General features: G+C 43.3%; 1 long non-coding RNA gene across 1 annotated transcript in view; it reads right to left on the bottom strand.

Moving 5' to 3' along the window:
- LOC141992341 (uncharacterized) overlaps positions 1-13,902 on the bottom strand; it is a 92,313-nt gene that overhangs the window by 45,211 nt on the left and 33,200 nt on the right. The window lies entirely within an intron of this gene.

The raw sequence follows: 13,902 nt of genomic DNA on the forward strand, positions 1-13,902 counted from the left end.
TTCACAAAAAAAACCTTTTGTTTAACCTTAGTTAACGTTACTCATAAATAAACTGTAAAAAAAAGTTAGGAAATACAACTTTAAGGAATAAAAAGAATTAAAAAGTTGTGGTATCAAGCACTCAAGTTAGGAAATGGCAAATGAATGTTCCCTATGCAACCTCGTGAGTTTGCATTATGACACAGTCTTTAATTACATTATTTTTATACGTATATACAAGCACAGGATCCTTGGTTCATTCAGTTCACAGGACAGATCTGTTTTGTGGATGAATCAGGGTTGTTTAGCAAAGGAGTCTTGTCTGCAGGACCTCCGCCTCATTTATTGTGGTAGTTGGAAGATTTGCAGTGAATTGCAGGAAGGAAAAGGATGGTCTCGTGATTACAGCAGTTGAATGCCATCCTGGCGACTTTGACTAAGCCACCAAGTTCCTGTGTGATCCTGGGCAAGTTACTTAAAACAAACTTTTCACAGCTAGTAATTTCTGTGTGTAGTTAAAGACAGTATCATAATGCATATGTATAAAGGGGCCAAATTAAGGTTCCATGGCTAATGTTCATTCTGTCATTTCCTAACTTGAGAGTGCTTAACTATACAACCTTTTAATCCTTCTCTTTGTATTTCCTAACTTTTCATGGTTTAGTTTACTGATGACAGCAACCTTAACTAACATTCTTTTCCATTTTTATTTTATGCCCATTGTTATCTTTGCAACATTCCATATTTGACCACTCAGTGCCATGCTGACCAATATGGTGAAACTAATTAAATTGGATTAAACGCTTCAGTTATAATTTCCCATTTTAAAAAAAGGCAAACACTCAAGAAACCCATAGTCCCCAATTTGTAAGAAGCATATAATCAATGCGCATGAAAAGGAACCCTTCTATCTTATTGTCAATAAACGCTTTTTGAGGAAAGTAACAATCAAACCATCTACCCTTTAAAAAGAAACAGTGTAATTTACCACAACACAAACCTAAAGGAGCACAGTAGGATCTTATCTAAATCCAGTCTGTTTCATTGCAGTTCCTCCTGTGACCCTTCTTTGCAGTCATGTCACAGCTGTCTGAGGTAAATCAGTTATCAAAGACAGCCACTGCCATGACAACCAGAGGAACAGTGACTCTTCCCAGGTATGCATATGAACTGGAGGGCAGTAATGATGAGTGGCTCAGTATCTCTGATATCACAATATTAGGCAGCAGCAGGGGGCAGTGAAGGTATGCTATGTGGAAAAAATAGGATTTTCGATACATAGGCTATTCTAGTTTTCCCAAAATTCCTAAATATCCATACCAAAAATACACATTGGAGATCATTCCATATTCATATTAATTAGTGGCTGAAATTTGGTTCAAATTATCTATGGCATGTTTACAAAATAGGGTTACAAAAAAAAACCAAGTGGGACACCGAGATACAGATCCCATAAAACAGAAAATTCTGATACAACCTTACTATAGTCTCACTACTTGCAAGATCTTACTATACACACACAGGTCAATTCATTACAATATCATAGCTAGTAATTCTAAGTAACAAAATATGAAAGGAACTTGATCCTCTTAAAAAAAACTCTTGAAATAATCTTATTTTGAAAAGCATAGTCACAAGTAACATTGTTACAATGTGATTGAGAATTTCTTGCAGATTCTAGATACATATTAGATAGATCTCTGAAGGGAGTGCAATTTAGGATTTTCCTTCCCCTGCCCACCCCCACAATTAGAGAAACATCAATTTGCAAGAGTATCACTTGCTGGACCTGCAACAAGATTTAACAAATACTATTCACCGTGTTGATATCAGTGAGTCCAATGGAGAAACCAAGGAAGTAAACGAATGATGGTCCCCACTCAGCACTCCTCACAAATGCTGTGAATTATACCTGATAGGTCGTGCGCAGTTCGAGTCTAGGCTGAGGCACACGAACAAGGTCCACAACTGCAGAGTTCCCAAAGATATTAAGTTTATTATGCTTGAGCATGGTGCCCCCCTGCTAGTCAGAAGGGGACCCCGAATGCAGGTTGTACAAAGATTATATACCTTTTAGCAAAGCATGTTGCCCTCATGCATTGGAAACCTTAGCCAATAGACAAACCCTTTCCTTATCTACCACCTATCCCTGCTAGGTACATTCCCCGTGCTAAACTATTACTTCAGCTACACAACATGGTCCTAAAGCAATGCATCAGTAACCTTTCTTATCAGGATGGGGGGCCCACATCACGAGGCCAGGAGGCAGGGAGTTAGGAACAGCCAAAGAACAGAAACCGGGAGTCGAGACAGGCTGGAAACAAGGGGGAGGATTTTCACAGGAATGCAATATCTAAGGAACACTCCTCCTGGTGCATGATGTGCTTGCTTTTAGACAGTGGAGGGCCCCAAACCAAAATGGAGTCACATATACTAACTTTTCCTTTACACAAAACTCTCATTGAAGTCATTTGGGAGTTTTGATGAGTGAGGAATGCTGACAGGTCCATATGTTAATTTCAACTCCATTGAAAATGCTGTGGTGAAATTGCAATGTCTGCTAATAAAAACACACACACACACAATAACACACAATATTTATATATTTTAAGAAGTTAAAAAAAAGTTTCAGGAAATTGTGTCATGAATCACAAACTGTCCAGCTAGGTGACTTCAGGGAATAAAGGGAAGAAGAGACTCACTGATGAGGTAAAGAGGAAATAATGGGAAATAATAATGCCTGTGAAACGTACCAGATTGGTGATCTTAGACTCTGAATTCCCTCCTGTGCCACAGAACTGTTACATCACAGGTAGTGGCAGTACAAGCTCCCACATTCTGACCCCCAGTGTGTTCCTAATTTCCAGGGGTAAGGTATAGGAAAGAATGGATAATTCAGTGTCTGGTCCATTCAGGCCCTGATCCAGGAAAGAATTCTGATTCAGAGCAGCACTTAAGCACAAGTTCAACTTTAAGCATACACTATGTCCAACTGGCTTCGCATAGGACTTCTTTTCTTGAAAGCAGTGCTCACTTTGTGCCAGGGCTTGGCAGTTCATAGCCCCAGAAGCTCTGGCCTCCTGGCCTGCAGCCACCATTCTCTGGCTGCCCAGTTCTGAAGACAGCACCAGCAGTTCCAGCAGCAGCACAGAAGTAAGGGTGGCAGTACACCATACCACGCCACCCTTACTTCTGCACAGCCGCTGGTGGCAGCGCCGCCTTTAGAGCTGGGTGCCTGGCCAGCAGCCGCCACTCTCCTGGCCACCCAGCCAGTGCTTAATTTGTGCTAGTGCTTGCCGGGGCTGAGCCATGGCACCTTTTTTTATTACAAAGTAAGCACTGCCTGTGCTTTCCTGAACAAGGATGAATTTAAGATTGTGCTTAAGTGTTTTCCTGAATCAATGTCATAAGCCATAATTTCTCTGCTGTGTAATCAGGACCAGTGGGCTAGTTATTGTTGTCTGAACAGTTATCCAATGGGAAGTGGACTGAGATCACCAAATCATGAAATATGAGCCACTGTGCATCCAGAGGGTAACTTTCAGGCTTTGTTGATTTGGGTTGAATTCAAGTCAATATTGTAGAGGAGGCAGGCACTTTATATCCTATTGCCAGACCCCTGTCTCATTCATTATCCCTCCCAGCCACAACAAGGAGGCAGATTAGTTTTGGTTCAGGCAGTCTTGCAAAATTCTACTACCCGCTCATCCAAGGTGAGCACTTGTTTGGCCTTTTTACAGGTAAATAAAATATTTGTTTTAACATTATCATTACTCATCAAGAGCAGATGAGATATTGTGTGCATGACAATTGGAAAGACTGGGTATATTCTGAAAGGAAACATAGGAAAATATTTTATGTATATGCTTCAAAAGAAAACAGTCTCTTCTGAAAGGCAGGTTCTTATCATTTTCCACACACATATAATATATCCCATGCAGAACTGACCTTTCAGATAGATATTTTAACTGCATGTTCTAAGTAAATACAGCTAAGCCATCACACAAGTACAATTAATGTCAGTTCTGCTGAACAGTGATACTAAAAATAACATTAGTATCAGAAACTTTTGGAGAAAACCTCACTTCCTTTACAGAGATTTTATTTTCTATTCTGTCCATCACAATTCCTATGCAAAACCAAATTTCTGGTGTCTTCTATACTGAGATTCACTGAGCTAGAAAATGTAAGACAGGACTTTGCTGGGGTGCACCAATGGGTTGAGGAAAGGGGCAATAATAAGCATTTCAGCAAAAGGGAAGAATAATATTTTGCATTTATTATATGGCACTTTTAATCTAAGGATCCGACAGACATTAAGGCTCAAGTCCTGGCACTGTTGAAGTAAATAGGAGTTTTGTTGTTGACTTCAAAAGAGCCAGGGTATCACCCTAAACCTCAGAACATGCCTGTGAGGCGGTATTATACTCCTCTGATAGGTAGGGTAAACTATGGCAAGAGGAATTAAATAACTTGCCCTCACATGGGTCTCAATTCAGCAAAGCATTTAGGGATGGACTTATGTACGCACATGCATAAATGCTTACTGAATAGGGATGGACTGCTAAACTGAGCCAGAGTCAGCCAGCCAGCGATATAACTGATAACAACCCAGGAGTCTTGTTATCTAGGCTTGTGCCTTTTCGACTCAACAATGCTTCCTCTCTGAATTCAAGCGGTTAGATACTGAAATCCAGACTACTATAAACAGGACACAAATCCTGTAACAACAACCTTTCAAAGTCCACAAAGGGGCACCAGTCAAAAACATTTAGGCCCAACATCTAGGCTTTGAATAAAAGCTTAATGAATTTTCAGTTTCAATTAAAAGAGCGTCATGGATGATTTTAACATTCCTTTGCGGTGTCTGCATCCCAGTATCAGCAGTGTACTAGAGCATAAGAACCAGAACTGTAAAATAGACCAGCCTAGTTTCACGGAGTCAAATTCACTTATATCAGCATGAAACTAGAGTAATTCCACTGTCTGCAAAGGAAATATATATTCATACAAGTGTGCTGTACCAGAAGGTCATCACTGAGTTAAAGAGGGTCTGCAAGTTTAAAAAAAAAAAAAAAAAGGATTTATGCCCTATTTTGCTTCTCTAAGATGTACCCTCAATGAGACACTGGATTTCACTACTAAAAGCACCCCCTACTTCCTTTTTCATAGAATCATAGAATATCAGGGTTGGAAGGGACCTCAGGAGGTCATCTAGTCCAATCGCCTGCTCAAAGCAGGACCAATCCCCAACTAAATCATCCCAGCTTGGACTTTGTCAAGCCTGACTTTAAAAACCTCTAAGAAAGCAGATTCCACCACCTCCCTAGGTAACCCATTCCAGTGCTTCACCACCCTCCTAGCGAAAAAGTTTTTCCTAACATCCAACCTAAACCTCCCCCACTGCAACTTGAGACCATTACTCCTTGTTCTGTCATCTGCTACCACTGAGAACAGTCTAGATCCATCCTCTTTGGAACCCCCTTTTAGGTAGTTGAAAGCAGCTATCAAATCCTCCCTCATTCTTCTCTTCTGCAGACTAAATAATCCCAGTTCCCTCAGCCTCTCCTCATAAATCATGTGCTCCAGTCCCCTAATCATTTTTGCTGCCCTCTGCTGGACTCTTTCCAATTATTCCACATCCTTCTTGTAGTGTGGGGCCCAAAACTGGACACGGTACTCCAGATGAGGCCTCACCGATGCTGAATAGAGGGGAATGATCACATTCCTCGATCTGCAGGCAATGCTCCTACTTATACAGCCCAAAATGCTGTTAGTCTTCTTGGCAACAAGGGCCCACTGTTGACTTACATCCAGCTTCTCGTCCACTGTAACCCCTAGGTCCTTTTCTGCAGAACTGCTGCCTAGCCACTCGGTCCCGAGTCTGTTGCAGTACATGGGATTCTTCCGTCCTAAGTGCAGGACTCTGCACTTGTCCTTGTTGAACCTCATCAGATTTCTTTTGGCCCAATCCTCTAATTTGTCTAGGTCCCTCTGTATCCTATCCCTACCCTCCAGCGTATCTACCATTGCTCCCAGTTTAGTGTCATCTGCAAACTTGCTGAGGGTGCAATCCACGCCATCCTCCAGATCATTAATCAAGATATTGAACAAAACCGGCCCCAGGACCGACCCTTGAGGCACTCCGCTTGATACCGGCTGCCAACTAGACATGGAGCCATTGATCACTATCCGTTGAGCCCAATGATCTAGCCAGCTTTCTATCCACCTTATAGTCCATTCATCCAGCCCATACTTCTTTAACTTGCTTGCAAGAATACTGTGGGAGACCGAGTCAAAAGCTTTGCTAAAGTCAAGGAATAACACGTCCACTGCTTTCCCCTCATCCACAGAGCCAGTTTTCTCATCATAGAAGGCAATTAGGTTAGTCAGGTATGACTTGCTCTTGGTGAATCCATGCTGACTGTTCCTGATCACTTTCCTCTCCTCTAAGTGCTTCAAAATATATTATATTATATAAATATATACACACACAGTAAAAGTTTTAAACAAACAATTTAATACTGTACACAGCAATGATGATTGTGAAGCTTGGTTGAGGTGGTGAAGTCAGAGGATGGAAGGGGGTGGGATATTTCCCAGGGAATGCGTTACTGCTAAATAATGAACTACCGTTTGGCTGAGCCCTCAAGGGTTAACACACTATTGTTAATGTAGCCTCACACTACAAGGCAGCAGGAATGGAGGGCAGGGACACAGCAAGCATGGCAGACAAGAGACAGAGACACACACCCTGTGTGTGGGAGAGAAATAGATGCGCACTGCCCCTTTAAGTGAGCTGATCTCATTTTTAAGTGGATCAGGAAGTTGAGACAGCAGCTGCTGCCCCAAGCTCTCTCTGTCTCTCTCTGTCCACATCCCCAGCCTACTCTATATGGAGAAGGAAGGGGTAAGTGGGGTGCAGGGGAGAGGGGGACACCCTGACATTAGCCCACCCCCGCCCCTCCCTTTCTTCCCCTCCATCCTCACACAGCAAGCAGGAGGCTCCAGGGAGCAGCTTCAAAGCAGAGGGCAGGAGCAGCACATGGCAGTCGGGGGAGGGATATCTGAACTGCTGGCAATTGGTAGCCTGCTGGGCAGCTGCTGCACAGGAACTTTGGGGAGCGGGGAGCTGATAGGGGGGCTGCCGGTCCACCCTGGTTCCAAGCCCCCACCAGCTAGCTGCAACGGGCTGCGCTTCCTGCAAGCAGTGCACAAAGCAGGCAGCTGCCAGACATTAGAAGGCGTTAGACGCTAGACGTTGCACAACTTTAAACGAGCATGTTCCCTAATTGATCAGCAACGTAACAATGAAACAACATTAACCGGGACAACTTTAAGTGAGGAATTCCTGTAGTTCCCTGGATCCTTCTTCTTCCCTTTTTTAAAGATGGGCACTACATTAGCCTGTTTCCAGTCATCCAGGACTTCCCCGATTTGCCATGAGTTTTCAAAGACAATGGCCAATGGCTCTGCAATCACATCTGCCAACTCCTTTAGCACTCTCGGATGCAATGCATCCGGCCCTATGGACTTGTGCTTGTCCAGCTTTTCTAAATAGTCCTGAACCACTTCTTTCTCCACAGAGGGCTGGTCACTTCCTCCCCATACTGTACTGCCCAGTACAGTAGTCTGGGAACTGACCTTGTTCGTGAAGATAGAGGCGAAAAAAGCACTGAGTACATTAGCTTTTTCCACATCCTCTGTCACTAGGTTGCCTCCCCCATTCAGTAAGGAGACCACACTTTCCTTGGCTTTCTTCTTGTTCCTAACATACCTGAAGAAACCCTTCTTGTTACTCTTAACATCTCTTGCTAGCTGCAACTCCAAGTGTGATTTGGCCTTCCTGATTTCACTCCTTCATGCCTGAGCAATATTTTTATACTCCTCCCTGGTCATTTGTCCAATCTTTTTCACGCATATGTTTGTGATTACATTATTTAAGTTACTTTAAAAATGTGGTTTCTTAGCACAGTCCCCAAACAGACACAATGTGGGTTCTTTTCTCAGTTCAGTGCTTGAGAATGTATGTAGGTAACTCCCATTAAAGCTAGTTTCTTCATTTAACCCCGATAAAAATCAGCTAAATTTCAATGAATAAAATTCCCCAAATATCTCCAAGAGACTATACCTCTGCCCTTAAAAAAATAAAGCTCAGACAAGATTGTGTCTATTTTAAGCTGATTTTAGCTGCAAACCCAGCAGGTGACATTGTAACTCCCACTACAGCCTCTGTGTGTGGTAGCATACAGGAAATGTAAAAGCCCTGCAATTGGCTGGGGGAGAATTCCGTTGACAGGAGGGGAACAGCAGAACAGTCCATAGGCAGACCTGGCTTAGGAAAGGGTACACCCTGAAGTAGAGCAATTCCAGAGGACAAAAGCAGGATGGATTGATTTAAGTCACCAAGTGGAAAGCCTCGATTTCAATCATCACTTTTAATTAACTTTTCCATTTGTACTTCAGTTATTTTCTAAAGAACCCTCACTGGTTGATATAACTATTAAAACACATTAATTTACAACAAAATAGAGCCTTTACACTAGATTTGGTAGATCTTTTTTCTACCTAGGAGGGTACACTGTAAGTATCTATGATTTTTTAATATAACTCAGTATTTTCAGATTCTTACTAATTGTACATTTTTAGTATGATAGAAAATGGCAAATGATACATTTGCTTATATACTAGATCATTAACTTTTTGCTCATGATTTGTCAAGCTGCATTAGGACAATAACTGGAATTTAATTAAACATACGAAACGGCACAAAATTTATTTGTGTTAAAACAACCTTAAAATATTTTGGATACATGGACTTCTCTTATATAAACATATTTCACATTACAAGTACATAATTTATTAAACAGAGGGATTAACTATAATCAGTGAATTAAACTGATGATTTCAGGTCAGCCTGGGAAATTTTTCAGATATGCCTTTGTGAAAGAGACTCAAACTTAAATTCCTAGTCTCGTCTAAATCTCTTGAAAATGAAACAGTTTCTTAAGTTACTTAGGCTGACCTATTGTGCCATATTTATAAAGCTTGACCTCAAATGTTAGAAGCTTTTGCTCTTGATTCTTTCTTTATATAGAAAAGGAAACTTTAACTCAAAGTCTTTTTTAAATAGGCTCATGAATTCAGCATCTTTAAGTGTTTTAAGAAAGTATAATAAATGTAAGCATTCACATATTACATATTAAATTCAGATTTCATTTTAAACAGGTTAATTTTTAAAAAGAAAAAAATATATAATTTAAATAAAATCCAAAGACTCTGATTTAAATAAAAAAAATATTTTTTTAATTATCAATTTTTATTCACTCTGGTTAAAAATGATTTAAAGCCACCTTTGCCCCACTCCCTCACTCCACCCCAGGTTGCATCTTCTTTGTTGCATCTTCAGAAGGTTCAGTAAATGGGTCTTACACTGTTTGTAAAGAAGAGTATAAGCTTACAGCACCCTAAGAGAACAGTACTAATCAGAGCCATCCTGTCCATAGGATGGACTGGGGCAACCGCCCCAGTCTCCGCGCTTTCGGGGGGGCCCACGCTTCAGGACGCGGGGTCCAGGGCAGCCAAGGGAGTTAGTGGGGGGCCTGGCGCTGGCAGCAGCGAGCGACCTGGCCCCAGTCCGCCCCACTCCACCCCGCCAGCCCCCGGCGTCACTTGGGGGAGGGGGTGGAAGCCAGAAAGAGGTGAGGCAGGTGCGGGGGTTGAGGGAAGGGGTGGAATGGGGTGGGAAGTGGGTGGAGCAGGGGCCGGAAGAGGTGGGGTGGGGGCAGGGCAGGGGCATTGGGGGAAGGGGTGGAGTGGGGCAGGACCTGGACTGGAAGGGGGGTGGGCTGTCCAGGGCTCCACACACCCCTGGGGACAGCCCTGGTACTAATTAATAAAAATATATGAATTTAACTGGGGAAGTAGGAAAAAAGGGTTCATTACAATTGCTAGTTTTGTACAAGTGGTAGATTCTCATGCAATAATTCATATTGTCATGTGATCTCAAGGTTTGGCATACAAAACTGAAAACAGCTATACACTTCTTTGCAGCAGCATCCCTGATTCCTAAGTCAAACACTAACATTTTCCAATTATGACCACAAAGTAACTTATTAACAAAAATTAGCTTCACTAAAATCAGAAAACATTACCTTATGATGATCCTTTTTGCAAACCTCATGTAACATTGTGATAGGGCGGCTGCCCCTCACTGGCAGAAAAGGCGTTAAAAGCAGCCCCAGAGCAGCTGCGCTGGAGGCAGCCAATTAGAAAGGCGCTGAAAGAAGCAGCCAGTCATGGCCAGGCAGGCTCATATAAGAAGGGCTGGAGAGCAGTAGCTGACTGGAGGTTGAGGGGAGAAGACCAGGCTCCTAGAAGGAGGAAGGAGTGCCAGCACCTGGGACAAAGCAGTGCTACAAGCAGGGACCAGGGGAGCTAGAGAGAGCTCCTGGCTGGCTGCAAAGACCTTCAGGCTGAGGCCCTGAGGTAAGGGAAGAAGAGGGTTATGGAGCCACATGGGAAGCAGCCCCAGGACAATGGAGTGCAGTTGCCACTGAGAGAAGTGACTGGACAGAAATTGCAGGTCACCCCGGAAGGGAGTAACACAGACTGTGGCACAGCTGGAGGGCAGTTTTACTGAAGAAGACACTGCAGTCCTGGGAGTGGCAGAGGTCCTGGAACAAAAGTGACGGTGGCAAGGCACCACCAGAGGAGGGAGCACTGGTGAACAGAGTTAATCCCCAGGACAGCCAGCAGAAGGCGCCACAGTAGTGAGTGAGCCCCATCACAGACATACACAGTAGAAATATACTGGACTCTACAGACATAATCAAATACTGAGTAATGCTATAGTGTTTTTGAATCATAAATAGACAATGCCTTTAAAAAGCACCACCCCATTTGAGCTCCATTATACATGCATGCACAAAGAATATGGTCAACTCCAACCCTGCCAATTGCACCTACGATCTTGTGCAGTGCATAATATTGCAAAACTAGGAACACAAGAATAGACCAGTGCTGCATCTAGCCCAGTATCCTGTCTCTGACATTGGCCAATACCATATGCTTCAAACGAAGGTACAACAAACAATGCAGTAGACATTTAGGGAATAGCCTGTTCACAGGAAAAACTTCTTTCTAGCCTCCATTAGTTAAAAGATGGCTTGTGCCCTGAAGCATATGAGACATTCTATGGTAATAAAATATATGGAACTCTATAGTGTCTGGTAGCGCAGAAGTGAATATTTTTGTTATTAGTGTAATCTCTCCAAGTCCCATTTTATAAGTCTGTGTGAAGCATGGAAGCATAAGCACTGACTCCATGGGTGCTCCGGGGCTAGAGCACCCATGGGGAAAAAATGGTGGGTGCTAAGCACCCCCGGCAACCCCCCTATTAGCTTTCCTGCACCCCCCCAGCACCTCCCGCCCACCGGAGGGCCCCACAGATCAGTGCCTCCCCCCCTCCCTCCCTGCGCCTCCCGCCCACCACAATCAGCTGCTTCACAGCGTGCAGGAAGCTGAGGGGAGGAGCGAGGATGCGGCGTGCTTGGGAGAGGGGGTGGAGTGGGGGCAGGAAGAGGCAGGGCAGGGGTGGGCCTTTGGGGAAGGCGTGGAGTGGGGGCAGGGCAGAGCGTAGGCAGCGGGGGACCTTGGAGTAAGGGGTGGAGTGGGGGCGGGGCCTGAGGCAAAGCCAGGGGTTGAGCACCCCCCGGCACTCTGGAAAGTCAGCATTTGTGTATGGAAGTGTAGATAGTTTTGAGAGACGGAAGTCACACACTGACATAGTCCAACAACAAAGATGGCATCAGAAATGAGACGCACCAACTGCCACACACAGTGACTACCGAAAACCTAAAGAGGTTTGGTGTAGTACCTGTACAGTGTTCTTGTTACTGTAGAAATCTCAAGACATCTATGCCATATAAAATGCAAGATGGTTTCCATTCTAAAAGTGAAAGTGAAGGGACTCAAAACAGCAGCTGAAGTTATTCAGAAAAATCAGACTGGCTATATTATGAAGCAAGGCAGCATTATGGCAAACACGTCAGAAAGACTGGATGGACACTGAGAAGGACTAAGGAAGATGGAGAAATGTAGCAACAAGAAGAAGGAAAATGTGAAAGGAGAATCTCAACCCACCCTTAGGTTAGGATGAATAGACTGAGAAGAGGCCCAGGACACACAGTACCCTGACAAGCAAATGAAAAGGAAGCACTGAAAGAGGAACAAGAGGCAAATTACCTTGACTGATGGCTTGATGGTGAGAAGTGAGAGCTGGGTTATCTATGACACAGAAAGATAACAATGATATCTCTGCAAGGACATACTGTTCTGTAGCAGAAAAAAAGCAAGCATTAAGAATAAGGAAGGAGCACTGATGCACTTAAAGGGAACCTGGAAAGCAAAACCCTAAACAGAATTAAGCGCAGAAATGTTTGCTTCACTAGCAATGCATATAAGTTAAGCTGTGAGGTTTGTCCCCTATTTGTGCTAAATTTTTTAGTTTGATTTTTAATGTGTACCTCCTTGACAAGCTACAAGTGTGTTTCTCCCCTCCTTTGCTGTATGTGGAAGCTTCAGACAAAATCCCCTGGGCTATATGTGTTTGCTTAATCCATACAACAGAGAAGAGCTAAGAGACACTATCTTGTCTTCCAAAAAGAAAGAACTTTGTACAGATTCATCAGTGGGAGGGACAGAGTTGTCAGGGCGCAGCACTGAAGTTCTGTAATCATAACAGGTGACAGATGTGTGTGAGGGATTCCTGCAGGAAACAGGGCTGAGGTTTCTGCATCCTGCAGTCTCTCTGATTTGTTTCATTGTGGCAAGAAATTCTTTTCCTTCTCACTCTCCTGTATGTGAACTTACTTCTGAGGCAGCAGAAGAGCTTTGCCAGCTGGTAGCTTGAACCTGAACTCTCTTTCTGCAGTAGAAGATATGAAGACAGAGATTTGCAGCTTCAGGTTCCTGAGTCCCAGCAATCCCTTGTGTACATTTGTCTTGAAAGAATGGAAGGAGATGGCTTTCTTTTGAGTGTTGTGTTGGGAAACAAGATGCATGCCTGCAAGATGAATACCTTGTATTCCTCCTATAGTATTTTATTTCTGTGAATATCTGATTTCATGACTTTCTAATAATATTCACCAAGCTCATTATCAGAAGCAAGCTCCCCACAGACCTGGACACATCACCTCAAAGTGGCACCAGACCCTGACAGAACAACAGATATGCAAAACCTGCCAACGTATCTGCACTGCTACAATGATCAACTCTTCCCACAACACACCTTTCAGATCCATGGGCCTGACACGTGTCTATCACAACATGTGATGTACCTCATCCAGTGCACTAAATGCCCCAACAGCAGCTATGTGGGTGAAACCTCCACACTCTCGAATGAACTCACACAGGAAAATGATAAAAGACGACAAAAAACACCCCACTCACCTGTGGGTGAACACTTTTCATAAACCAATGACTTTATATCTGACCTATCAGTCCTCATCTTCAAAGGAAATCTGCACAACACTTTCAAAAAACGAGCCTGGGAGCTTAAATTCATAACTCTGCTAGACACTAAAAATCATGGACTGAACAGAGACACTGGATTTATGGCTTATTACAACAATCTGTAACCCACTAACCCCCTCTTTTTGTGCTATGACTGCAGAGGTGTTAACAGGCCACTCTACCTTGAATGGTCCCTTATAATGTGTGCTAACTGCTTTTGCTAACAATCTGTTCCACCTTACATTTAGCTGTGATACTGGGAGCACCTTTCATAGAGACCTGAAAAAGAGCTCCATGTGGCTCGAAAGCTTGTCTCTCTCACCAACAGAAGTTGGTCCAGTAAAAGATATTACCTCACCCACCTTCTCTCTCTACTTTCTAATAACTCAAACAATAATAAAGTTTTGC

The sequence above is a fragment of the Natator depressus genome, chromosome 8 (assembly GCF_965152275.1).
Source record: "Natator depressus isolate rNatDep1 chromosome 8, rNatDep2.hap1, whole genome shotgun sequence".
NCBI classification, from domain to species: domain Eukaryota; kingdom Metazoa; phylum Chordata; order Testudines; family Cheloniidae; genus Natator; species Natator depressus.